The 27292-nt window shown below is 38.8% G+C and overlaps 2 non-coding genes and 1 pseudogene across 2 annotated transcripts; all 3 read right to left on the bottom strand.

The window, feature by feature from the left end:
* Positions 1-1615: 1615 nt before the first annotated feature.
* On the bottom strand, positions 1616-25340 carry LOC121104068 (annotated as a pseudogene).
* Positions 9866-9948, bottom strand: LOC121099957. The gene has a single exon (XR_005831682.1). It is a non-coding gene; the product is annotated as a small nucleolar RNA SNORD11 (small nucleolar RNA).
* On the bottom strand, positions 11100-11182 carry LOC121099959. The gene has a single exon (XR_005831684.1). It is a non-coding gene; the product is annotated as a small nucleolar RNA SNORD11B (small nucleolar RNA).
* Positions 25341-27292: the final 1952 nt, after the last annotated feature.

The raw sequence follows: 27292 nt of genomic DNA, 5'->3' as shown, positions 1-27292 counted from the left end.
AAAAAATGTTCAAAATCATTAGCCATCAAGGAAATTCAAATCAAAACCACACTGAGATACCACCTTACGCCAGTTAGAATGGCAAAAATAGACAAGCAAGAAACAACAATTGTTGGAGAGGATGTGGAGAAAGGGATCCCTCCTACATTGTTGGTGGGAAGTCTGAGTTGTACAGCCACTCTGGAAAACAGTGTGGAGGTCCCTTAAAAGTTAAAAATTGAGCTACCCTATGATCCAGCCATTGCACTACTGGGTATTTACCCCAGATACAGATCGTAGGAAGAGAAGGGCCATATGCACCCCCAATGTTCATAGCAGCAATGTCCACAATAAAGCTAAATCGTGGAAGGAGCCGAGATGCCCTTCAACAGATGACTGATTAAGAAGTTGTGGTCCATATATACAATGGAATATTACTCAGCTATCAGAAAGAACGAGTTCTCAACTTGCATTGCTACAACATGGACAGCACTGGAGGAGATAATGCTAAGTGAAATAAGTCAAGCAGAGAAAGACAACTATCATATGATTTCTCTCCTCTATGGAACATAAGAACTAGGTTGATCGGTAGGGGAAGAAAGGGATAAAGAAAGGGGGTAATCAGAAGGGGGAATGAAACATGAGAGACTATGGACTATGAGAAAAAACTGAGGACTTCAGAGGGGGGGGTTGGGGGAATGGGATAGAACCGGTGATGGGTAGTAAGGAGGAGCACGTATTGCATGGTGCACTGGGTGTATACACAACTAATGAATCATCAAGCCTTACATCGGAAACCGAGGATGTACTGTATGGTGACTAACATAATATAATAAAAAAATCATTAAAAAAAAAAAAAAAAAAAAAAAAAACAAGGATTTCTTTGGTGTTCTATGTCCTGGTTTATACCCATGGACATGTTATTTTGTCACCTTGTTTTCCTGTTATTTCCCATTCTTTACTATAAAATCATTGTTATCCTTTAAAAATGTCACCTTAGAAAAAAATCTGCATCTATGTTAATGTTAATAATTATTTTGTTGCTCCATTCCAAACTGTGAAGTAAAATAAAGTTAGGATACAGTTTTTTTTCTCCTTCTGAAGGGATACAGAAAAGTTTTGCTCACCTAATTTTAAAATTTTGAACACAAAACACAGCTTTATTTAAATAAATACAAAGGCAGAAAAATCGGAGAAAAGGAGAAAAAAAGAGTCAAAGGAAAAAGAAACATTAGAGTGAGGCTCATTGAATGTGGTCCACCTAATCACAGCCTTCCAAAAGGCTAAGTTTCAAATTAACAATTCAACTCCCGCTTTCAGCTATAATTATCAAAGCAATAATCATCAAATGCTAAATAAAATATAGAAAGGATCATAGATGATCTACCTAAAATACAGAGATCACAGGAACTACCTCTAAAATACAAAGAAAATATTTTTATTTGTGTAACAAAGACTCTAAGAAATGATGACATAATCAAGTTAACAGAATTGGTGTCAAGACACAGATAGGTTTGAAAAGGTATAGATGATTAGTAACTTCATTTCATCCAACCTTCCCTCAATTAGAGAAGATCTGATACATTCCTGACTGAATCTTAAGCATGATGTATCCATGATTCAAAGATGGTTCCCTTCAATTAGTCCTCATTATCTCTCTTTTTTCTTTTTCTTCTTTTTCTCTGACTCTGAAAATAACAAACAAGAATGCTTTTGAAAGAGCAGTAGCTGTATGGATTAGTAATGAAACTTTATCTTTTAAGAAGCAAAGTAGATCAGTTTCCCTCAAAAGCAAATTTGGGTTAAAGATTAAAACCTAAAAATAGAAAAATCACCTCTATGAAAATCTCCCTCTCTTCCTCAAAGTAAACCCATTTTGTAGTAAGATTCTAGGTTTGGGAAATGGCCTTTTTATAATATCATTTTTATTTTTTACCGTTCCTTCAATGAAAACCATCTTAACTGCCTGCATTCCTAATATAGAGAGTACAATAAAATCAGAGACCCGGCCCACGCTAGCAAGTATTGGTATAAAAACATACAGGAATTGCTGTGTGCTGGTGCATGGTTCTTCCTCAAGAAAGTGGTTCTTCCTTAATGTGTTTCTTTTGTCCTTCTTCTTCTTCTTCTTCACAGATGTCTCCTGTTCTTCTACCACTAGTACTCCTTCTTCTTCTTCTTCTTCTTCCTCTTGTTCTACTGGGGCTTCTTCAACTGAATGGGTTAAGTATAAAAGACACAACAAGTAACACTATATCAGACCTCGCTTCCCAGTGTCAAATCTCAGTTTTTCCCCATCATTTTGGGGGATGTCATTTTCCCCATCATGTTTGTTATAAATTCTCCTAAGTGGAAAAGGTCCTTGAATACCTTGGTCCAAGAACACTAACTTATGAGATCATGTAGCTATGTATGGAAATTAGGATTGAACTCGTCATCTGATCTCAAACTCAATGTTTTTTGAAGTATCAATTATACTAGAAATTATCGATTAAGAATTTGTGCTCTGGAGTGGCACCTAGGTGCCTGGGTGGCTCGTCGATTAAGCGTCTGCCTTCAGTTCGGAGTCTGATCCCGGGTCCTGGGATTGAACCCTGCATCAGGCTCGTTGCTGGGCTGGAAGCCTGCTTCTCCCTCTCCCTCTGCCTGCTGCTCCCCCTGCTTGTGCTCTCTTGCTCTGTCAAATTAATGAATATCTTAAAAAAAATAAAGAATTTGTGCTCTGGAGTTAAGAGACCTGGGTTTTATTCAACCTGCTGTGACCCTGAAAGTAAGTCACTGACTTCTGTAAACCCCATTTACTCATCTATAAAACTCAGTGATGCCTATCTTACTGGATTTAAGAGATAACATATAATTCTTGGCACATAAGAATGAGGACTCAATAACAGGTACCTATCATTAGAAACTCATTCACCAAAAATTTTTAGCATACTATGCCAGGCCATATCCTAGACAACTGGGTATAACAGGGCATAAAACAGACAAAAAAATCCCTGAACTTATGTATAATTTTTTTTTAGATGGAGGGGAAAAAATGACATAATTCATACAATATTTTACACAGTAATCAGTGCCAAGAATAAAAATAAAGCAGGAAGAGAAACACTGAAGAAGGCAATGCATATGGATACTTCACAGGATAGTCAGTCGCAACAACTGGAAGAGGCAAATGGAGTGAAATGACGCACCTATCGCGACGAAAAATACTCCAGGTAGAGAAGAGGGAAATGCTAAGGTTATTTTGGAAGAGGAGAGAGTTGGCAGAAACAAAGAATAGCAAGGAGGCCAGGTGGCCAAAGGAGTTAAACTAGATGAGAGAGGGCGCCAGGGTAGGCGTCGTTAAACGTCTGCGTCGCTCAGGGCGTAATCCCAGCATTCTAGAATGGAGCCCCACATCAGGCTCCTTCACTAGGAGCCTGCTTCTTCTCTCTCCCACTCCCCTGCTTGTGCTTCCTCTCTCACTTGCTGTCTCTGTCAAAAAAATAAATAAAATCATTAAAAAAAACAACTAGATGAGAGAGTTAATGGGCGTGCGTATGGCTGCAACATTAAGAGAAAGCAGTGTCAGGGGCTCCTGGGTGGCTCAGTTGGTTGAGCGCTACCTCCCAGGGGTCCGGGATCAAGCCCCACATTGGGCTCCCTGTCAGCGGGAGAGCCTGCTTCTCCCTCTCCCTCTACCTGCTGCTCCCCTGCGTGCTCTGACAAATGAAAACATAAAAAATCTAAAAAAAAAAAAAAAAGCAAGCAAGCAAGAAAGCAGTGGTGGTTGGTGGTTAGATTCTGGATATATATTTTCAAAGTAGGACTGAATTGAGAGGATCTGTTGCCAGAACAGGGGTACCTGGTTAGCTCAGTCGGTGGAGCATATGACTCTTGACCTCAGGATTTTAAGTTTGATCCCCACACTGTGGAGGGTACTTAAAAGAAAATCTTTTTTTTTTTTAAAGATTTTTTTTGTTATTTATTAGACAGAGATAGAGACAGCCAGCGAGAGAGGGGAACACAAGCAGGGGAGTGGGGAGAGGACAAAGCAGGCTCAGAGCGGAGGAGCCTGATGTGGGGCTCGATCCCATAACGCCAGGATCACGCCCCTGAGCCAAAGGCAACGGCCAGCCGGCAGCGTCAGGCGCCCATAAAAAGAAAATCTTTAAAAAAGAAAAGAAAAGAAAAGAAAAGAGGACTTGTTGCCAGAATAGATTTGGGGTTTTAAGAAAGAGTCAAGGTTAAAGGCCAAAGCAACTAGAACTGCCATTAATAAGACAGACAAATTTGTGGAGCACAGATTGAGTGACAAGGATATAGGAATGTTAAGTTTGAAAAGCCTACTGCATATACAAGTGAAGATACTGGAGTTTGCTATTTCAAATGCTATTAACGGGCTTAGGATCACCTTACCGTTCAATAAACAAACAGAAACATAGGAGTTAAATAACTTGTTTGTTTTCTTCAGCCAGGAGCAGGAATCCACATTTGCTGATAATATACTTTTGACCACTAAGCTATTTAGAAGCCAAAACTTAAAACCACTGCTGCAACTTCTATACTTACCTATGTAACAAAATATTTCGGCAGAACTAAATTAAAAACCACGAACTTTTTTCTTTTTAGCTGACTCTCAAAATAGTTCACATGGTTGGAACTAAAGTTTAGTAAAGTTAGCATAATGCGATTCCATATATTCAAAGAAATGCTTCCTCACATTCCTCTACAAGTCCTATAAATAAACCAAGCTTTATTCTCGTGAACATGATGAAGCTTATTAAAAACACCAGTAGCAGCTTTTCAATGATGGGTGGTTTAAACAATAAAGATTTAGTGGCATGTACTACCCAAGACTAGCGAAGTCTGTCTTTTATGAATGAATACAAATATAAACAACATTTAAAAATTCAAACTGGACCTTTAATTTTAACCTTTGCTTTTTGGCCCTTCTTTTTCAATAATTTCATCTTCTTTATCTACCTGTTCAATCTTCCGTTTTTTTTAGAAACAGGTTGGCAGTGTCATGAATCACCAGAAGGATCATAAGTCTTCACTTCACTATGAGAGTCAAAGGAATTATAGAAAATCTCTATAAATACTTTTAACTGAAATAAGTCTAAGGAAGTTTAAAGGAAATGCCATTAGATAATACTTACATAAGCATAAAATACTGTTTCATTTTAGTGGTTTGGGGCGTTAGTGAAAACTAAAAATTTTCCAAAAGGTAAAGAAAGTACACAATCACTATTTTCAAGTATTTTCCAAATCACTTCAAGAGAAGTGGTGAGCTAAAATGAATTCTCATTTAGTCATCAACGTAATAATGACTTTATGGTACGAAAAACATTCAATCAGTATGGGGAAAAATGGAGAAAATTTCTTTACACCAAATGATTATTCAGAAGTAAACGTTTGAAACAATTCAAATTTTAGAAATAGGGTAATTCAATGAAAAAACAAAAACCTAAATCAAGTTAACACAGAAGATTTCATCACAAAACCCCAAAAAGGAAGAACAAGGGGACACATATGGGTAAGGATTCCTAAAGCACACATTTTGCTTTTGTTCTAATGTATTGAAAAAAAACTAGTACTAAGTGCCTAAAACAAGAACTTAATAAATATCATAATTGGTGCTTTAAGTGCATGTGTTTAAAGTCAAAAGCATAATGGCAGAAGAATATTAAAAAATCGCCCAAAACAAGCTAAGGAATGTTTCATTTCTTAAGTTTATTTATAGAGTCATGGCTGCTTAATTTTTATACACTGAAAACATTAACAGTTTAAAAAGAAACAAAGATCCACTTACCAACTAAAGCACCAAATTTGACTTTAAGAAACAACAAAATATATATGTGGTCATTACTGAAAACTTGGAAAGTTCATAAAACATAAAATTTTAATGCACACAAAGAACACTTTTGGAAGGTTTTTCTTTCAGAAGTAAAGGAAATAATTTTTTCTAAATACGTATGCTTAAATACATATGAAATATATATTTATAGTAAGATGTTACTCCTTGCACAGTTTAAAATTTACTATTAAATTCTTCAAAATTTACAAGAGTACTAAGGGAGAATTTGCATGGGTTAATGACTAGAAACATTTTTAAGACTCTGACACATGCCCTGTCAAACTGCTTCCCAGAAAAGCTGCACCATATTCTACTTCCATCATCACAACCTTACTAGTACTGAACATCACGTCAAATAACCAAAATACCTCTCACATATCTTTTGTTCATTTCATGGTGAGGTATGAATACTTTTCTATTATGCCTTTTAGCTGCTTTTAGACTTTTCAGTCTTTAAAATAGGATTTTATTGTGGATTAACTCTGAATTGATTTTTCTTTTTGATAGATGGTATACCACATAAGAAACTTCTAAGCTGATATTTACTATCAACATCTGAAAAATGAACTAGTTAAATATTAAGAAGAAGAAAAAAAAAAAAGCCAAGGGGCGCCTGTGACCCCAGCTCCAGTTGAAGGAGCATATCACCCTTGACCTCCAGGGTTTGAGTTTGAGCCCCATATTAGGTAAAGATTACTTAAATAAGTAAGACTTTTTAAAAGAGCCAAAACATATGCTATATACGTATTTGTTACAATATGAAATGTTTATGTGATTAAAATTTAGAAATATGGAAAACAATAAACAGCAAAGAAAAAAATCCAGACATGGAGGTGTTTTAGGATTTTGTTATAAACACTGCTGTCCTCGAATTAAAATTTAATCAAGCAGATTGTTCATCCATCACTCCCCAAATGTACTCACCTTTTATGTTCATATTTTTCTGTTTTTGCTAATGCTTTTCCTGTTCCACTTATTTTCCTTATCTAAGAAAGATATCAATTCTTTGTAAGTATAAAGGGAAAACTATTACTAGCAGAAACAAAAATGTTATTAGACATACTAAAATTTATCATTAAAAGGCAGAAACTGCTTGTTTAGGTGAAATAAGTATATAAACTACTTAAAGTTTATTAATTTTTGATAGCTAACACTTCTACAATAGGCAGGATGTGGTCCTTACCCCTCTATCTTCAAGGTCCTCAACACTGGCCTCTAATTTGGCTCTGTTCTCTACGCCCATCGCAGAACTGGAATCTTCACCAAAAGCATCATACCGGATAGCCAAAACAGTTTTGGCTGCCAGCATTCGAGAAATCTGATAGAGAACTTGAAGTTAGAGGCATTCAACTATATTCAAGTTGAGATGGTAAAATCCTCAATAACTTATTCATGAGAAAAGCTGGAGCAAATCATCAACTCTATCATTCTCTGGATTTTTAAAAGTCAGGAATTATGAAAGTATTATGAATCCTACAACACAAGCCACCTATCTTATTATATCTGAATCAATCTCTCAATGGCTAACTGGTTAACCCCATTTGTTTTGCTGGATGAGATGATGTTGCAGTAGTTCATGTCTAAAAACAAGAAGCTCAAACTATCTTTGTAATACTTCCTTTAATTTCTACTCCGTGACCTTAGTCATGAGGTCATCTGGCAAAAACACAGCCCCCTTTTAAACTAATTAACATTTTTATCAACCCCTTTCATCAATCTGCTCTGAATTTTACTATAACATTTCAGGGTTTTTCCCCCTTTAACATTTCAGTTTCTGTTAAATTATGTGTCCCTAAAACAAAAAAGCTTGAAAGTACCTGGCATATGCTCAAGACTCAGCTTTCTTATGTAAAACAGGCTTACTACCATCTCACAGGGATATTAAAAGGATTCACTTCAGTCCCACTGTGTTGAGCACAGTGCATGGTTATTATAATTCATAAATGATGATATTAAATTGATTTCCTGCCACACAGAAAACTTTTGTTGTGCCATCCCTCCATCCTCACAAACAGGTGGATTCTAGAAAAACCCTAATACAGCAAAGAAAATGGCTTAACAAGATTAGTTAACACTTTATCTTTAAAAAATAATAGTAAAAAATTTTTTAAAAGTAAGATCTACACCCAACATGGGGCTGGGAACTCACAACCCGTAATCAAGAGTTGCATGCTCTACTGACTGAGTCAGCCAGGTGCCCCCAGCACTTTTATTATATTCTTTTCAGTATACCAAAGTACTTTTTAGCTCAAGAAATTCACCACTCTCTATTTAACGAAAAACAAACAGTAGAAAAATTTATTGCATACTACAGAATAGGCAGAAAATGAGTTATCTGGGGGTGAAAAAAAAAAAAAAAAAGAAAAACCACCTGCCTCAGAAGAAGGCAACTCACCTTTCCTTGTGTTTGGGACTTGTCTGGCCTACAAGTGAAGCATGATAAATGAGACCATACTTTGGGGTATCTAAATCTAGACTTGAGGGGGCTCTGAAGAGTGCATTCTGCTCAAGAATCTGAACTGTAGAAGCTGCATGTTTGGCCAAATTCAAAAAGAAAGAACCTTCAAAAGAAAAAGTAGTTACAAGGAATACAATTCCAAGTATTTGAAAGTTCCATGTATTAAACACAACACATAATCTAAGTATTACAGCCACCAGAGGAAATAAAAATCTGATATAATACAGATTCTATAGTCTAGAGATCCCCTAAAAGCCTCAGCATTTGTGATTCATCCCATGTAGCACCCCTAAGCAGAGGTTTACAATGCTTATGACAAACTGAAGGAAGGTTAAGCTTTAGTTCAATCATACTTATCTGCCGGAGAGATGGTATTTATTCTACATTCCATGAGCATACCACAGAGGAGGAGATATTAGACATCAAATATTCTACTTTAGATATGAAAAAAAAACAAATAGATGGACACTCATAGGAGATCTCAAAAGTAGAACATGTGATAACTTCCTCACACTTTGTTGTTGAATATGGATGAGGAGATGTGCTTCTAAGTACACTAATCCAGGTACAAAAAATTGCTGCTTTGAGGGGCGCCTGGGTGGCACAGCGGTTAAGCATCTGCCTTCGGCTCAGGGCGTGATCCTGGCATTATGGGATCGAGGCCCCACATCAGGCTCCTCCCACTATGAGCCTGCTTCTTCTTTCTCTCCCCACTCCCCCTGCTTGTGTGTGTTCCCTCTCTAAGCTGGCTGTCTCTATCTCTGTCAAATAAATAAATAAAATCTTTAAAAAAAAAACAAAAATTGCTGCTGTTAGATTTATTGCACGAGTTTTTCAGAACAGACCCTCGACATTAATGCTCAGCAGCAGCTGGGATACGTATTTAAAATTCAACACATACTTCCGTTAATCCCTGCATCTCTGACCACAAAAGGATTAGAAGTTTATGAAAATTTGGATGCAGACAACCCCATAATCAATCCCAACCTCGCAGCTGAGGGTATTTGAATATCTAGATGTCTGATTAATAATGCAGTTATAGGAGCTATTCTAGTTTGACGCTTTGAATTGGGTGACATTACAGATCAACTGCCTTGTGACGGGACTATAACGTGTGACTCGATAATGTGGTAGTACTTCACTCCATTTGCAAATACTCAATTATACAGTATATTTCTGCAGCATACCTTCTTTTAACATCACCATATACATACGAAGTCTTACTATAAATTTATTAAAAAAATATTTTTGCATGTCCAAATATATTAAAATAGCATATTCAGTAGTGAACCAGATTCTCAATCAAGGTACATATCACCTATTGTAGCTTATTCTATTTCATCACGAAGTGGTGTTTTGTTTTGTTTTGTTTAGGATTGTATGGGGGAGGGCAGAAAAGGGAGAGACAGAGAATCTTAAGTAGGCTCCATGTCCAGAGTGGGCCCAATGCGGAAGACTTGATCTCACAACCCTGAGATCATGACCTGAGCTGAAAATCAAGAGTCAGGAAACATTACCCCCGATTTCATCCTCTGTGTTCATCTGATTATTCTCATTAATGGTAATAAACTTCTGACAACGGACCCCAAGTGTCTCAGAAGAGGTAGTGACTAAAGATGCCTTCATTATCAAAAGGAAATCAGGCATACGTATCAGAATCATCATTGAACACCACTTGGTCCTCAGTTCTCACCCATATACCATCTCTTATATTTATTACCTAAAATTTCTAATAAGAAATGTAATTTGAAGATGAAAAAAAAAAAAAACCTAGGTAGAAAACCATCTACTCTAAATACCCATTTATAAGTTACATTAAATTATCACCTGCATGAGCAATGAGCCGTTGCTCCCACTAATTCCCCAACCATGACTGTAACATTTGGTGCAATGGCCATCATTCGATTTTGTAGATATTCATAGAGTTGGGTTCTATATTCTGAGATTTCAATTACCTAGTGTAAGGGAACAAAATGAATACACCATAAATGACTTGTGTGTAAAAAAAAAAAAAAATCACATAAAAACCACATGTCTGAAACACTGGAGTCCTAAATTTGCCATAGATCAGCCATGTAATCCTGGGAAAACAGAAACGCTGTATCTCAGCTTCCCATTTTAATAGAGATATTATGAGATAATAGAAATGCAAACAACCTAATACACTGCCTAAAAGTATTAGTCAATATTATTGCTATTTTTAAAAACTCCGAGGGCTAGACATTGTGTCATCCTCTTTGTGGTGATTCTTTTGCGTGTGTTATTTTTTTTTTTTTTTTTTTTAAGATTTCGTTCAGAGTGGGGCGCCTGGGTGGCACAGCCGGTTAGCCGGCTGCCACGCCTTCGGCTCAGGGCGTGATCCCAGCGTTCTGGGACTGGGCCCACATCCAGGCTCTTCCGCTATGATCCTGCTTCTTCCTCTCCACTCCCCTGCTTGTGTTCCCTCTCTCGCTGGCTGTCTCTATCTCTGTTAATAAATAAATAAAAATAAAATCTTTAAAAAAAAAAAAAAAAAAGATTTTGTTAAGTGATCTTTACACCCCAACATGGGGCTCGAACTTAGAACTTCCCCAAGGATCAAGGAAGTCCACGTGCTCTCTCTGCAGACTGAGCCAGACTCCTCTTTATGATTCTTGTTTAGCGATCTCCAAATGAGGAAGAAAAGCACTCCAGGCTACAAACATAAAAGGCTGGGAATTAAATAACTCAGTTGTATTTCTCCGTCTTCTTAATGGATTCATAATTCATTAGCCAGACAATACTAACAACACAAATTTTCAACTTACTTCAGTATGTACTTCCCCCTCTAAGTATATAGAGGCAAGATGGCATCAGATGGGTAGTGACTGAACACCCTCATATTTATCGAAAGATTGAATTGTGAGTTGAAATCATCATTGCCATCAGAAAACTATTATTACATAGCCGGTCCCACCACAACTAGTTTCTACTCCATGTGTATAGTTTACCTGAGTGCAGAGATGCAGAATATTGCAAATATCTTCTTCTGAAACCTCTGTTCCCATTGATATCTCTGCAGCTGCCGCTTTCACTTCTGCTTCAACTTCCTCTGGCAGTAATTCAGAAAGTTTGGCTGAGGCATAGTTCTTCCTATCGCCTATGGAGATGTTTGCAGAGGATGAGGGAGAATCACTCTTCAACAAATTATATAAAAAATCCAAATAGTCAAAAAAAAAAAAAAAAAGTAAGAGAATAAGCCAATGAAAAAGAGATTGCCTAAACAAAACAAAAAGCAACAAGTTTGACCTACTAAGTTTCCTCACGTAAGGCTTGATTTTTAGAGATTAAAAATCTCTCCCCCACCATCTCCCTCAAAAGATATAAATTAGAATAAAAACAAAATACCCATGAAAAAGGACTAATAATACTGTAACAGACAATTTATAGTTAAAGTTTTATTAAAGCCAGTGGTATGAATTCTTGGGGTGGTAATATGGTAATGCAATATGAGCCTGGTAAGTCCTATTTATTAACAATGCTTGAAGTTCTTCTACTAATAATATTACTGTACAGTGGTATGGAATGTAACACTAACAGTATAGACAGCAGTACCAGCTTTAGTATTATAACATATTGCAGGATATCCCAGGAAGTCTACAGTTATCCCTATTAATGGTAAATTCACTATGAGATACATTCCACCTTAAGAAGCCATTTTAAGAAAACCCAAATCAGAGAAAAATGTTCTCTTGCTGTACCGGCCTTTGAAATCAAAGTTCAAGTTACAGTTTCTGAATTCTAGCAGACACTAATTTGACTACACTCCCAAAATACACGTAAATTAAGTGAGGAACTCTGGGAAGCTTGTTAAAAAAAAAAATTGCATAAACTCATGTTTTGGGATGCAAATAAATTGATATTTTAATGCCTTAAAGGAGGGTTACTTACCGACTTTCTGTAAACACTTGCAGTATGTCAGATTATCTGAAATAATTTTCCTAATTCGGGAAATGCCAGCCATACCATTCTCTACACCGCATAATGTAGTTGTTAAAGTTCTTTATCTAAGTCATCTAACAAGGCTGCAGGAGATTAAAATGAAAGAGAAAAAGAGGAATTTAAAGGGCTTTAAAAACTAAAATATACAGGGGCGCCTGGGTGGCTAGGTCTGGGTTAAGCCGCCTGCCTCAACCTCAGGCCAGGGTGACCTCCCGAGCCTTAGGGATCGAGCCCCACATCGGACTCCTCCATCACTCGCTCTGAGCCTGCTTCTTCCTCTCCCACTCCCCCTGCCTGTGTTCCTACTCGCTGGCTGTCTGCTTGAGAATAAATAAAAATAAATCTTAAAAAAAAAAAAAAAACAAAAAAAACTAAAATATACATAAAATTTACCATTTAACCATTTTCAATTGTAAGGTTTCAGTGGCATCAAGCATTCACGGCGAACAATCACCCACTACCCACTTCCAGAACTCTCTGCGTTATCTATAAGTAAACTCTGCACCATTAAATACTAACACCTCACCCCACCTTCCCCATCTCTGGTCATCTCTTCTACTTCCTGTCTTTTATGAATCTGCCTGTTCTAGGTGCCTAAGTGGAATCACACAGCAGCATCTTCTTCGGTGTGGCTTATTTCTCAGCACGTTTTCAAAACTCATCCATGTTGTAATGTGCTAGAACTTCATTCCTTTTTAAGGTTTAAAAATAGTAATTATCCATTATGTGTATGTACCCATTTTGTTTTATCCATTCATCTGTTAGTGGGTTTTAGGTTGTTTCCATTTTTTTTTGGCTATTTGTGAATAATGCTGCTATGAACACAGGTGTATATATGTCTGTGAGTACCTGCTTTCAATTCTTTGGACTACATACCCAGAAATGCAATTGCCATTTAAAAGGGATTTTTAAAATTGGAAACTGAAGAGTTTGAGGTTTCCAAAATTCACTGTGACATGGGAGAATGACCTATAAAAAGCCAAGTGAAGAAAAAGCACAATGCAAGAGATGCACCACTTATTGATTTGCTTCATGGAAAAAGACAAATCTGTTAACATCACTAGTGTTAATTGACATTATTTCCAACTAGTCAAATTATGCGTAGCTTCCCTTTTCTATTCTGCATTATCTCGTTTATTTATTTCACTGATAAAAATTCTAACTAATCTCCTTTTCCTTCCTCAACTAATAAAATTATAAAAGACACGAGTTTTAACGGCAGAAAAAGTTACAAGAATTAGACAGATCCAGACCTCACATACACTATGCACAAATTGCCTGAACAATCATGGTGTCCACTTTATCAGCACTAAATTTCAATCTGTATCGGAGGACAAGCTACAGGAATAAGGGGAAAATAAAAATTACTGACGGCATCTACAAAAGAGTTAACATCTTAAAAAACTTTTAAACCCAAATCCCTCTAAGCAGGGCTACATTAATTTTCCCAACATAGGAAAACCAGTTGAACAAGAATACAACACTTCAAAATTAGGAAATACACATTTAAAAAGAAAATACAAGCACGTGTGGGTGGCTTAAGTCAGTTGGGCATCTGCCTTTGGCCCAGGTCATGATCCCCGGAGTCTGTGGGACTGAGCCCCAGATAGGAGCTCTCTGCTTGGCCGGGGAGAGTCCGCTTAGCCTGCCCCTCCCCCAATTCATGATTGCACACTCTCTGAAATAAAACTTAGAAGAAAATACACCGGTCCTGCTATAACCTGTATTTATGAAATAGGAGTTGTTTGTGAAAGACAAGAAACAGGATAATGCTGTGTAGTACAAATCATGGGCGGCTCATATATGATTTTTACAGGGTTTCAAGGCTTTTATATCAGCAGGTAAATAAAGCGCAGCACTGTTAACACCTGAAAGCAAAAGCCACGGAGGGAACAATATTGTACATAAGGCTTTCTTAATTTGCACTGTTAACAATGTGGGCCTGATAATTCTCTGTTGGCTGAGCCTAATCTGTGCGTGTGGATGTTCAGCAATATTCCTATCCTCAGCCCATTATGTTAGCAGAGACCTGACACCCTCTAACAGCCAAAAATGTCTCTAGACATTGCCGGAAATGTCTCTAAGGGATATTTAATTGCCCTTGATTAAGAACCACTACTATTACACAATGTCAATTAATCGCAAGCTTGAATCTTGACTCAGTTTAGTTGTTTGTATGCTCTTAAAAATACTTATTACAAAATTTATTCTTGATTTTTATGCATTTTGCTCATCTTTCTTAACTCAACAGCTTTAACCCTTCCATTGATTTATGCTATTTTTTGTCAAAGGTGCTTTATTTAGTATTTTTAATTTTATTTTAGTATTCCTTTAATATAAGAATTTAACATGTCTTTTTAACTGTATTAATATATAAGGCTATTTTTGGTAATGCTGTGAAATTATGAAGTTGCACAAGGTTTGTTTTTTTTTTTTTAAAAGATTTTATTTATTTATTTGACGGAGACGGAGACAGCCAAGCGAGAGAGGGAACACAAGCAGGGGAGTGGGAGAGGAAAAGCAGGCTCCCAGCAGAGGAGCCTGATGTGGGCTGATCTAGCAGGGATACACCCTGAGCCGAAGGCAGGCAGCTTAACAAGCTGCGCCACCCAGGCACCCCTGGGGGTGCACAGGTTTTTAATCTATTTTCTTCACTGAAAAGCCTGTTATTTTAGTGCAATTTCACAGAGCAGCCAAGACACATATCACAGTACGAGTAGAAATGCCGCTTCTAATGGACCTCTGGTTAAACATGATGAGTCAGTGCGCTTCTCTTTGCCTTCTTATAAAAGTCAATACAAATCAGAGTAAAACAAACAACAGATACACACAGAAGAAGATCACACCTTGGATGAGAAAATTTGGGAGATGAAAAGATGGAGGGGACAGCAAATGACTCAGGAGAGATCAGGGAAGAGAAAAAGAAAGCCAAAATTGTGGGGCCCAACACTTGAAGGATAAAGAATGCCTATGATGAGGATTGCCTGGGTTTTTCAATCAGGCTTCATCACTACCAGGTGAATTGATTTTGGGCATCAGATTCATCTATAAAATGAGGATACTACTACTACTACCTACCTTCCTCGTAAGATTATTATGAGAATTAAATTATATTTGTAATATGCTTAAACCGAGTGCAACAGAATTACTTATTACACAGGAATAAGAGTGGGTTATTTTCCAGTAATCTCACCTGTGTGCCAATCCGAACACATAGCTGCCATTTCCGTGGTTCTACTCAGGGATTAATCCATCCCATACGAGGGCAGCGGATTCCTCTCATAGAAGTTCATTAACAACAGGACTATGGATACAACTGAGATTCAGCTTTTCCTGTAAGAACAGAACACTGTGATGGCCAGAGTAAAAGTTTTGGGCACCTGGGTGGCTCAATCGGTTAAGCATCTGCCTCTGGCTCAGGTCATGATCACGGGGAGTCCTGGGGATCAAACGCCCTGCGTTGGGGTGAGGTCACTTGCTCCAGTGGAGAGTCTGCTTCTCTCTCTGCCCCCTCCCTCTCACTCATGCTCAGCCAGCTCTCTCTCAAAATAAAAAGAAAATCTTTTTAAAAAGAGACAGAGAAATAACAGTTTTGGGGGCACCTGGATGGCTCAGTCAGTTAGGCATCTGCCTTGGTCAGGTCATGATCACGGGGTCCTGGGATCTAGCCCATATTGGCTCCTGCTCAGTGAAGAGTCTGTTTTTCCTCTGTCCCCTACCCCTCACTCATGCTTCCTCTCACTCACTCTCTCTCAAATAAATAAGCGAAAAAAAAAAAATTTTTTTAAAGAAAAGTTTTCCTAAAACCATTTAAATATTAAAATAGCAGATTTACATGTTTTTCTCATTAAAAAAAAATTTCTGGATTTCTCATTAAAAAAAATTTCTCATTTCACATTTTTTTCTGGTGTTTGTACAAAAGTACTAAATGAAGATTTTGGGGGAGGGTGGGGGAGAATGGGACAGGCCCGGTGATGGGTATTACATGGCGCACTGGGTGTTACCTTTGCAAATATTAATGAATCATGGAACTTTTACATCAAAAAAATAGGGATGTACTGTATGGTGACTAACATAATAAAAAAAATTATTATAAAAATAAAAAAATATTATAAAAAATAAATAAATAAATGCAGATTTTAAAAATAAGCACAATACAGTACTGTAAATGTACTTTCCCCTCACATATGATTTTACTTTTTTTTTTTTTTTTTTTTTTTAAAGTAGGCTCCATGCCCATGTGAAGCTAACCCAGGGCTTAAACTCCAAGAGACCCTGAGATCAAAAGTCAAATGCTTAACCCCTGAGCCACCCCAGGTACCCCTTCAATGTTAAGTTTTTAAAATAGAGAAACTGGGGTCACCTACGGGTGGTTCAGGCGGATGCTTTATCTGACTCTTGGCTCAGGTCCTGCAGATCTCTGTTGATCGTGGGACTGGGCCCGAGTCAGGCTCTGCGCTCAATGCGTAGTCTGCTTCAAGATTCTCTATCCCTCCTGTGCACACTCTCTCTCAAATAAATAAATAGTATCTTAAAAAAAAAATAAGAGAACTGAAAAAAATTAAAGATACCTATAATCCCACTATCTAGCAATTTGTTGAGTACTGTACTTATTATGCCAAAATTTAATGGGGTTTTTGAGATTTTGACTGGTATTTCTAACTGAAAAGGGAGGCACAAGCAGGGGGAGCAGAGGAGAGGGAGAGCAGGCTCCCCACTGAGCAAGAAGCCAGATGTGCTTGATCCCAGGACCCTGGGATCATGACCTGAGCAAAAACGAGCAAACCCACTAAAGCCACCAGGGGTCCCTAAAATTTAATGGTTTTAACAGAAAATTACAAACTAAGACTTGTAGGCACTTCAAAGAATGAAGACAAGAGATTAACATCATCACAAGAAAACTTCACTACTTACCAGACAGTAATGGAAATAATTGAACTTCTTAAATTCACAATCCTGACCTAAAAAGACCCTCAAATCCTTGCGGCACTTTCTAACTAAGACGACCACACAATATAATATAAACCTTACTTAAAAATCAGAGGTATGCTCACAAACACAGCAATTAACCTGTCACTGAAATATCTACTATAATCCGAGATCAACTATCATGACCAGCTCTCAAACTGTTCTGCTTTTTCAGGCTTGGGAACCCATTTTCCGAAATCTTTCCACTTTCATCTCCAGAGACTCTACCCCCTGCTAAAGTTTTTTTTTCTCTAAACCACATACACTACAAAAAGAAATGTCATGCCCTCATTCCTGCTGAAAGAAAAAGAAATGTGACTAAACATGGCAGGATATACATACTGTTAACAGATTATCTCTGAGTGTCAGGTTAAAGCTAATTTTATTACTTTTTGGGGTTATTAATATTTTCTACATAAACAGGCATTACTTGTATGTATTTAGTCCTGATAATCATATTGGAAGTATTCTAGCCTAGGGAAAAAGATCAGAATGCGAGAACTTATAACAAACTAAATACAAAGGCTAGGCTTTGTAGTTACTATCTTTTGTATGGTGAGTTCACGATAGCAGGCATGAGAAAAACATACTGACCTTTACCGACCCCTCTAGTTTAGCATCAGCTACAGCCAGAGGTTCATGGCTTCCTTTTTACTATTTTCTTCAGAACTTTTTTTTCAGCTGTTTATTGATTTTTTTGCCCTCCATCAAACTGTGAATGCTTTCAAGGAAAAAGAAAAACAAAAGAGTGAACTCTCAAGTTTTTAAGAACTTCAAGAGATCTCATTTAAACTTAAAAGAATAAAAAGCAAAATAAACACTTCCTTTCAAAAAGTCTGAATTTAACATTCTAAAATGAAATGATGAATGCAGAAAACACTGAAGGAGTTACATATTTCACAGTCCCATCTAACCTACCCACCCTCATTTCAGCTCTAGAATGGGGTTAAAAGGCAGATCCAGCACTCCTTTCCTCATGTCACTTGTAATCTACTCTCGAACCCAGATAGAGCTAGAATCATAAAATGTTAGAAACAATCTATTTTTGGAATGACAAAGATATTCTTTTCTCCACGTGCCATGGAGAACAGGCGGCTGATATTCTACTGTGAAATATCCCAAATCACCTTGGGCTTTGTGGTGAAAAGTGGTGTTTGGAGGATATGTGCCAGTGAGTGTAAGCATGCCTGAGTGGAGGCTTTTACTAATTCCAGATCCGGTATCATCGGGCCTCTGCTTGTGATGGAGAACTCACCACTCAAAGGCAGACTATTCAACCTGGGACTGCTTTCATTTTTGGCAGGTTCTAAATCAGGTACTTTGTAACTCTCACCCTTCCTTAGGCCTACTCTGGACCGCATTGGACTAACATCTCTTTACTTTATCTGTCAGAGTTTTGGCTAAATTTAAAAATATGCCTGCCAGGGAAGAAGCCGGCCACAATTTCTAAGGCCAGACAGTTTATGCTTAATCAGCCAGGTACATTCTCTTTCCTCCTGACCACATCTCCATCCATTTGAGTTACAAGGTCATTTCATCTGTTATTTGGCAAGACGAAGGTGAGGACAAAAATCATCTAGCTACCACACAGCTCTTACAGGGTCACCACATTCTAAGAAGCTGAGTCTCATGCTACTTTTTCAGGTTATAATCTTTTACATATCATATTGTACAACACTGACTCCTTATAACCCACTTTTCTAGTAAGAGTTACAGTCTTTCAAATTTTTTTTTAATCTTTTATAATTAAAAACTTTGTTCAACTTCTAGCTTCTAGTTCTTGTCTTCCACATCATCTTTTACATTTAATCTAGTGTTTTCCTTTTTTTAAAATTTTCTTGTAAGCTAAAAAATTTCTCTGGAGTAACATTTACGCTTCCCTTTAAGTATTAAAAAGCCTGTTAATTACTTTTCATAATATACATTTTTAAAAGATGGCAGAAATGGTGACAAGTAAAGGGAAAACCCAGTCTTCTCTCTGCTTCACTAGCCACTTTTCAGCATCCCCTAGTAATCTTCCCACTTCATCCAATATAGGCTGGTACCAAAATTTTTTTTTTTCTTTTAAATATTTTTATTAATTACCAGAAAGAGAAGCGAGACAGTACAAATTTTTTCTATAGTATTTGTAAGACTAGCAACTTGAAAAATCAGACTGTAAAAACAAAGCTCTCCATACAAACGGTATATCTTAACTTCTAGGATCAATATAAATTCTTTTTTTAAAAAAAGATTAGAGAGAGCCGAAAGCAAGTGCTTTCTCAGGGGGAGGGGCAGAGGGAGAGAAAAGAGAGTCTTAAACAGACTCCACACCGACACAAGCTCATCTCGCAACCTGAGCTGAAACCAGGATTGGGTATTTTGGGCGCCTGGGTGGCGTGCGGTTGAGGCGTCTGCCTTCGGCTCAGGCATGTGTCTGTTAGCCATTTGTATGTCTTCATTGGAAAAGTGTCTGTTCATATCTTCTGCCCATTTTTTGATTTGTTTATTTGTTTCTCGTGTATTGAGTTTGAGAAGTTCTTTGTAGATCTTGGATACCAGTCCTTTATCTGTAGTGTCATTTGCAAATATATTCTCCCATTCCGTGGGCTGCCTCTTAGTTTTTCTGACTGTTTCCTTGGATGTGCAGAAACTTTTAATCTTGATGAAGTCCCATAAATTCATTTTATCTTTTGTTTCTCTTGCCTTTGGGGATGTGTCATGAAAAAGGTTGCTTTGGCCGATGTCGTAGAGGTTGTTGCCTATGTTCTCCTCTAGAATTTTGATGGATTCCTGTCTCACATCGAGGTCTTTCATCCATTTGGAGTTTATTTTTGTGTATGGTGTGAGATAGTGGTCAAGTTTCATTCTCTTGCATGTAGCTGTCCAATTTTCCCAGCACCATTTATTGAAGAGACTGTCTTTTTCCCACCGGATGTTTTTTCCTGCTTTATCAAATATTAGTTGCCCAAAGAGCCGAGGGTCCAAGAAATCCTTGTTTCTAAAATATAGTATTTACAGTATGTGAACAACAGCCTGAGTGACAGCCATATAATCATGACAACCACAAGTTTCATAGGAGTGTTAGGTCTTACATCTCTGTATGTCATGGGCATGATGCTAAGGCCCAGTTCAGTAGAAGCATTCAACAGGTGGAGGCGCTAAAATGATTATAGTTTTGGGGTGCCTGGGTGGCTCAGTCAGTTAAGCATCTTGACTTTGACTCGGGTCATGATCTTGGTTTGCTGGGATCAGACCCTGTGTCCAGCTACCTGCTTAGTGGGGAGTCTGCTTCTGCCTCTCCCCCTCCCTGCTCTGCATGCTTGCTCTCAAATGAATAAATAAAATCTTTAAAAAAATAAAATAAAATGATCATAGCTTTGAGTTCCCTCTGCTTTTCATGTAACTGTGGGCAAGTGCGCAGGCCCTCTTAACTTCAGTTCCTCTCTTGTAAATTAGAGATGATGGTTAACTTTACTTTTCCACTAACAGTGGTTTGTGGAAAAAAATGATACAAATTTTCAGAGGTGTAAGTACGTATCAAATTTGGATATTTGAAGTAAATCCTACACAAAGTACATGTAGCCATCCCTAGACACAATTATATAACAAAGCCGGTTATTTTGCTCCCAAAATAATGTTACCATTTTACATCCTCTGTACCTCAGACACATTCTTGTCTTGGGACGTAAAAGATTTTTAACAGCTTTTGATGAAAGTTCTCGATAGACCTGCCAAGGGCAATATAGTCAAAAGTTTTCTGAGAAAAGACTTTGAGAATACTTAATAATTAACAAACGTTTATTCATTTTAAGTGGTCTACAGGCCTGGGAAAATCTAGTTGAATCACAGAGCTATCAGTTTAATTAACATATACTGTATTATTAGTTTCAGAGGTAGAATTCATCAGTTGCATACAACACCCAGTGCTCATTACTTCAAGTTACCATCTTTAATGCCCATCACCCAGTTACCCCATCCTCCTACCCACCTCCCCAAGCTATCAGTTCTAAGTTCTGAACTCTTAACTGTTTAAAACACTAACCAGCAGGTAGGTTCTGGGTTTTGTGCTAAAATGAAGTACTTGTTCTATTGAGGAGCCTTAGTATCTTAGTCCGCAGTGGGAAGTGCAGGTGAATTTTATATGGCTAATTTTGCGTAGCAAACTTGAAACATTTCCGTGAGTGGGCCACGTAAAATATTTAAGATGTACTAATTATTTGGGTGCCTGGCTGGCTCACTTGGTAGAGCATGGGCCTCTTGAGGGGTTGTGAGGTCAAGCCCCACATTGGGTGTAGAGATTACTTTAAATAAAAAACTTACTGATTCTCAAACAAAACTGATTCTCCACTGTATTCCACATTCCTTCAAAAATGTAAATGTATATTTTTTGGTTTAAACTGCTTCTGTATCAGCACCTGGGTGGTTCAGTCAGTTAAGCATCTGACTTTTCTTGTTTTTTTAAAGATTTATTTTTTTAGGGGCTCCTGAATGGCTCAGTTAAGCGTGGGAACTGTTGGCTTTTCAGCTCAGGTGGTGATCTTGGTGTCCTGGGATTGAGCCCTCCCTGGTGCTTGATCTCAAGGTCTTGAGTTCAAGCCCTGTGTTGGGCTCCAAACCAGGGCATCGGGCCTACTTTAAAAAATGAATTCATAAAGAAGTAAATGAGAATAAACTATTTCTATATCTCTACTACTTTGTGGGTCCTCTGTGTGTTTATCATGCATGGCCTTGGACGAGCTATACTCTCTCCACAACTCCAACCTCAGATCCCTTTTCTGCAGCTCTCTATGAAGAGTTCTCTTCAATGTTTTGTTGCTTTACTAAGTCCATTTTTTTTTTTAAGATTTTATTTATCTGATAGCAAGAGAGGGAACACAAGCAAGGGGGAGTGGGAGAGGGAGAAGCCGGCTTCCTGCTGAGCAGGGAGCCCGATGTGGACCCTGGGATCGTGACCTGAGCCAAAGGCAGACGCTTAACAGCTGAGCCACCCAGGCGCCCCCTAAGACCATTTTTTTTAAAGGTTTTAAGTTTTATTTTAGAGAGAGGGTGTGCAGGAGGAGGGGCAGAGGGAGAGAGAATCCTGAAGCAAAGTCCCTGCTGAGGACCAGAGCCTGACCCCAGGACCCTGAGATGACCTAAGCTGAAACCCAAGAGTCAGCCGAGCAACCAACAGTCACCCAGGTGACCTCCAGGGTGTCTTTTAAAACTCATTTCAGGCCCATCCTCTATCCCAGCTGTACCATTTAGAATAATGGGCATTAGGCGCAAGTAACCAAAACCTTTTACATGCATAAGAATCACTTGGGGATCCTGATGAACCGCGAATGAGTCAGATTTGGGATGGAGCCCAGGATTCTTCATTTTTAGTAAGCTCTTAGGTGATTCTTGTTGGAGGTCACTCTTACAAACTTGTTTATCTAAAACTGGGTTCCTCTGAGAATAAAGTGAGAGAATGCTTAAAGGGGTTTTTAAAGCCATTAATGTCCTTTTGTATCCCAGTTGAATATGTGAATATGTCCACTCCCCAGTTGTAGATCTTCCTGTGTGTTCTTACCTGTCAGGGTTCCTATAGTATAATAGGGCCTTAATGTTTGTTTGGTGATGAGTGAATGACCTGTGGATGAATTAACTAGGTTTTTGTGTTACGTTCAGAAGAAAGTAAAATTAAGAACTCTGGGGCACCTGGCTGGCTCAGACAGAGCTATGTGACTCTTGATGTTAGGGGTTGTGAGTTTGAGCCCCACCCTGGGTGTAGAGTTTACTTAAAAAAAAAAAAAATTAAGAATGCCGTTTCTGAGTTGTTTTGTCATGAGCTTTTTTGTTTTTTAATTTATTCTTAACTTTTTATTTTAATTCCAGTTGACATGCAGTGTTATTTTTTTAAAGATTTTATTTATTTGAGGGAGAGACAGAGCATGAGCAGGGAGGAGAGGGAAAAGCAGAGTTGTGAAATTGAGTCCCACATGGGGGCCTCTACGCTCAGTGGGAAGTCAGATTTTCTCTCTTCCTTTGCCTCTCCTCCCTCTCCCTCTGCCCGTTCTTCCGCTCACACTCTCTAAAATCTTAAGAAAAAGAAAAGAAATATAACCTCCATGTATTTGTGGTCTTTTCCAGATTTTTCTTGTGGTTGACTTAGTTTCATAGTGTTGTCGCACAAGATGCATGGTGGGGCACCTGAGTGGCACAGTCATTTAAGCATCCGACTCTTGAGTTTAGGCTCAAGTCATGGTCTTGGGGTCGTGAGATTGAGCCTTGTGTCTGTGTCTGCTCGGTGTGGAGTCTGCTTAGGTTTCTCTCTAGCCATCTCCCTCTGCCCCTCCCCGCCCCTCTGCACATACATGTGCATGCATTCCCTCTCTTTCAAATAAGTAAATCTTTAAAAAGAAAAAAAAGAGATGCATGGTATGGACTTCAATCTTCTTGAGTTTGTTGAGGCTTCTTTTGTGATTTTTCTTTGTGACAACCTTAAGATCATTAAATCTAAGGACCTAAGTGATAAACCTGAATTTTGGGGCCTTGAGCTCAGTTTTCTATTGTGTATTGTGGCCATTACCTATAACCTTTATTGCTTTCAAAAGTCAACATTTGTTGACTTTCTCAAATACAACTTACATATTTTAAAAATTTTTTTCAAATTAATTTATTTGTGGGGGGTGCAGAGGAAGAGGGAGAGTCCCAGGCAGACTCTTGCTGAGAGCAGAGCCTGCGATCTCACAATCCTGGGATCTTGACCTGAGCCGGAAACAAACGTAGATGATTTAAACGAGTGCACCACTCAGGCTCCCCTGTAAATTGTTTTTAAATAAATTTTTGTTTACTTTTAATTTTTGTTTACTTTGTTTACTTTAGTTTTTTAAAAAGATTTTATTTATTTATTTGAGAGAGTGCATGAGCGGGGGTAGGGATAGAGAGGGGGAGAAGGAGGAAGCAGACTCCCCGCTGAGCCTGGAGCCCGACATGGGGCTCTGTTCCACAACCCCGAGATCACCACCCAAGCTAAAATCAAGAGTCAGTCTTAACCTGCTGAGACACCCAGGTGCTCCAGAAATGGCTTAAACAAAAATTTTGGGGGGCACCTGGGTGGCTCGGTTGGTTAAACGTCCAACTCTTGGTTTCGGCTCCAGCTGTGATCTCAGGGTCAGTGGTGATGTCAGGGGCCTGAGATCGAGGCCCATCCCCCTGGTCTGGCCCCTTGCTTACTGGGGAGTCTGCCTAAGATCCTCCCTCCCTCTGCCCCTCCCGCATCACTCATGTGTACTCTCTCTCAAATCTTTAAAATCACTTCTTTTTTTTTTAATGTTCTTTTTTTTTTTTTTTAAGATATTATTTATTTAACAGACAGCCAGAGAGAGAGGGAACACAGGCAGGGGGAGTGGGAGAGGAAGAAGCAGGCTCCCAGTGGAGGAGCCTGATGTGGGGCTCGATCCCAGGACTCTGGGGTCACACCCTGAGTCGAAGGCAGACGCTTAACGACTGAGCCACCCAGGCGCCTCTAAAATCACTTCTTACAGCAAATGTCAAATGGTGATTCTTCTGGAGTATTTTACATTTGTACTGGGTTTCGTTTTAAGGAGAAATTAGAAGTAATTAGAGAAGTGGATCTCAAAATTTGTGGGAACTTCAGACACCTGGAGAACTTTTTAAGAGGTACATTTCTGGGATGCCTGGGTTGCTCCGTTGGTTAGGTGTCTGCCTTTGGCTCAGGTCATGATCCCGGGGTCCTGGGATTGAGCCCAAAGTCGGGCTCCCTGCTAAGCAGAGAGCCTGCTTTTCCCTCTGCCTGCTGTCCCCCCTACTCGTGCTTGCTCGCTCTCCCTCTCTCTGACAAATAAAATCTTTTTTAAAAAAAGATTTGGCAGATCTGGAATATGGGCGTCAAGAATATGCACTTTGACAAGTTTGACAAGCTGATGATGCTTGCACCTTGGCCACTACTAGGAGGTTTCCTTGATACTGCAAACTAGTACCTACTTTGATGGCCAAGACATCAGGCCTGTGCCTCTTTAAAATGAGCATCACTGCAATACCACTGTCAGCCAGCAGCTGTGCTGTTTCACTAGTTAATTTTGAGGAGCCCTGGGGCGGGGTGCTTAACGTGTCAGTGCTTTTCCCACATAAATGAGGCAAACTTTGGATAGGTACGAGAAATACCATTATCAGCCTTGTTTGCTGTCATTAGAGTTTGCTTTTGAAGGAAAGGAATTGCTGAATCTGCGGGTGTTCTGTACATATTTAATATAAAAGTGAAAAAACTTGTCATTGTTATTAAGTTTGTGAGAGTAAAACCCCAGAATTAAGGCAGCACACACAGCGGAGAAAGCACACAAAAGCGTCTTTGAAAGAAACATCAATGAGAAATGTATGGTCTAGCCCCAGACATGCAAGTGGCTGAGCATTTCTCAGTCTTAATTTGGTTGACTCTAACCTTAAAGAACGGGCAAAATAAGTTTTCAATTGGCATCATTTTATCATGTTGAAGTGTCTAGTATTTAGTATTTTTCTTTGGAGTACTTTTAAATTTTGTTTCTCGTAGGGTGGTTTTTGTTGCCATTTTATTATAAAGCTGTAATGAATGCCTTATACATTAGTCTTTATGTACTTGTGTTTCCTTAGGATAAATTTCTAGATGTAGAATTAATGTGTCAAAGGGATACAAGTGTAAAATAATACCAGTTTGTGGGGCTGGCTGGCTCAGTCAGTACAGCATGTGACTCTTGATCTCAGAGTCATGAGTTCAAGTCCCATGTTGGGTATGGAACCTACTTAAGATAAAACAGGGGCCTGGGTGGCTCAGTGGGTTAAGCATCTGCCATCAGCCGAGGTCATGATCCCAGGGTCCTGCGATTGAGCCCCACATTGGTCTCCCTGCTCAGTGGGGAATCTGGTTCTCCCTCTGCCTGCTGCTCCCCCTGCTTGTGCTCTCTCTGTCTCTGACAAATAAAATCTTTTAAAAAATAAAATAAATATGATTTTTTAAAAAATAGTGCCAGCCAGCCCTCTAAATATTGCAGTAATTTATACTTCAACCAATAGTGTTAACAGAAAGCTACTTTTTCAGTAACGGTCTCGTAACTGACTTTATTAGCATCTACTCTTAACCCCTTACTTTCTTTTTTTTCAAGATTTATTTGTCAGAGAGAGAGGCAGGCAGAGGGAGAAGCAGGCTCCTTACTGAGCAGGGAGCCAGATGTGGGACCCCATCCAAGGACCCTGAGATCGTGACCTGAGCCGAAGGCAGACACGTAACCGACTGAGCCAGTCAGGTGCCCCAACCCCTTATTTTCTAACATAGTTTTGCACAATTAACTTTAAAAATATTAACTTAAGTGGTCTTAAACTGGATAATTTTTCTCTTCTACCTCTTAAAATTGTATAGTCAAGATGTACAAGAGGATTCCAGTTTATCAGTACATAACTGAAACTACATTTATTTTGCTTTAATTCTACGTTCTTTATCTCTGAAAACTTCTAAGTTAAATCTTTACAGCATTCTTGGTCAACGCGCATTTGGAGACACAGGTACTTGTTAAATAACCAGAACTCAAGGGAGCAGAGAAGATGCAGCTGGTGCTGCCCTCCGAGGGCATAAAGTGAACCTCAAACCTTAGAGTCTCCTGATGAAGGTCATGCTTGTGTGACATTTTAAGTCCTTTCTTGCTTGACAAAGGGAACGCAGGAAAGCAACACATAGAGATAGAAAATGAGAAATGGAGGCACCTGGGTGGCTCAGTTGGTTAAGCATCTGCATTCAGCTCTGGTCATGATCCCAGGGTCCTGGGATCGAGCCCTGCGTTGGGCTCCTTGCTCAGTGGGGAGTCTGCTTCCCCCTCTCCCTCTGTTCTTCCTCCCTGCTTGTGCTCTCTTTCTCTCTCAAATAAATGAATAAAAAAAAAATCTTAAAAAAAATGAGAAATAAGGAGATGATGAAGACAAAAGCTGCAAAGTGGAATTTGAGTCTGCAGAAGAGAAATTGCTCTCCCTCTGCTAGCCCCAAGATGCTACACACTGAAGAAAGTAGAAAACAGAAATAACAGCAGCAGAGACCTACTCCATGGCGGGCCATTGAGTTGTAAGTACAGCTGCCCCCCCCCCCCCCCCCCCCCCCC

The sequence above is a fragment of the Ursus maritimus genome, unplaced genomic scaffold (assembly GCF_017311325.1).
Source record: "Ursus maritimus isolate PB19 unplaced genomic scaffold, ASM1731132v1 scaffold_1, whole genome shotgun sequence".
In the NCBI taxonomy this organism is placed as follows: domain Eukaryota; kingdom Metazoa; phylum Chordata; class Mammalia; order Carnivora; family Ursidae; genus Ursus; species Ursus maritimus.
This window is presented reverse-complemented; position numbering and strand designations above follow the sequence as displayed.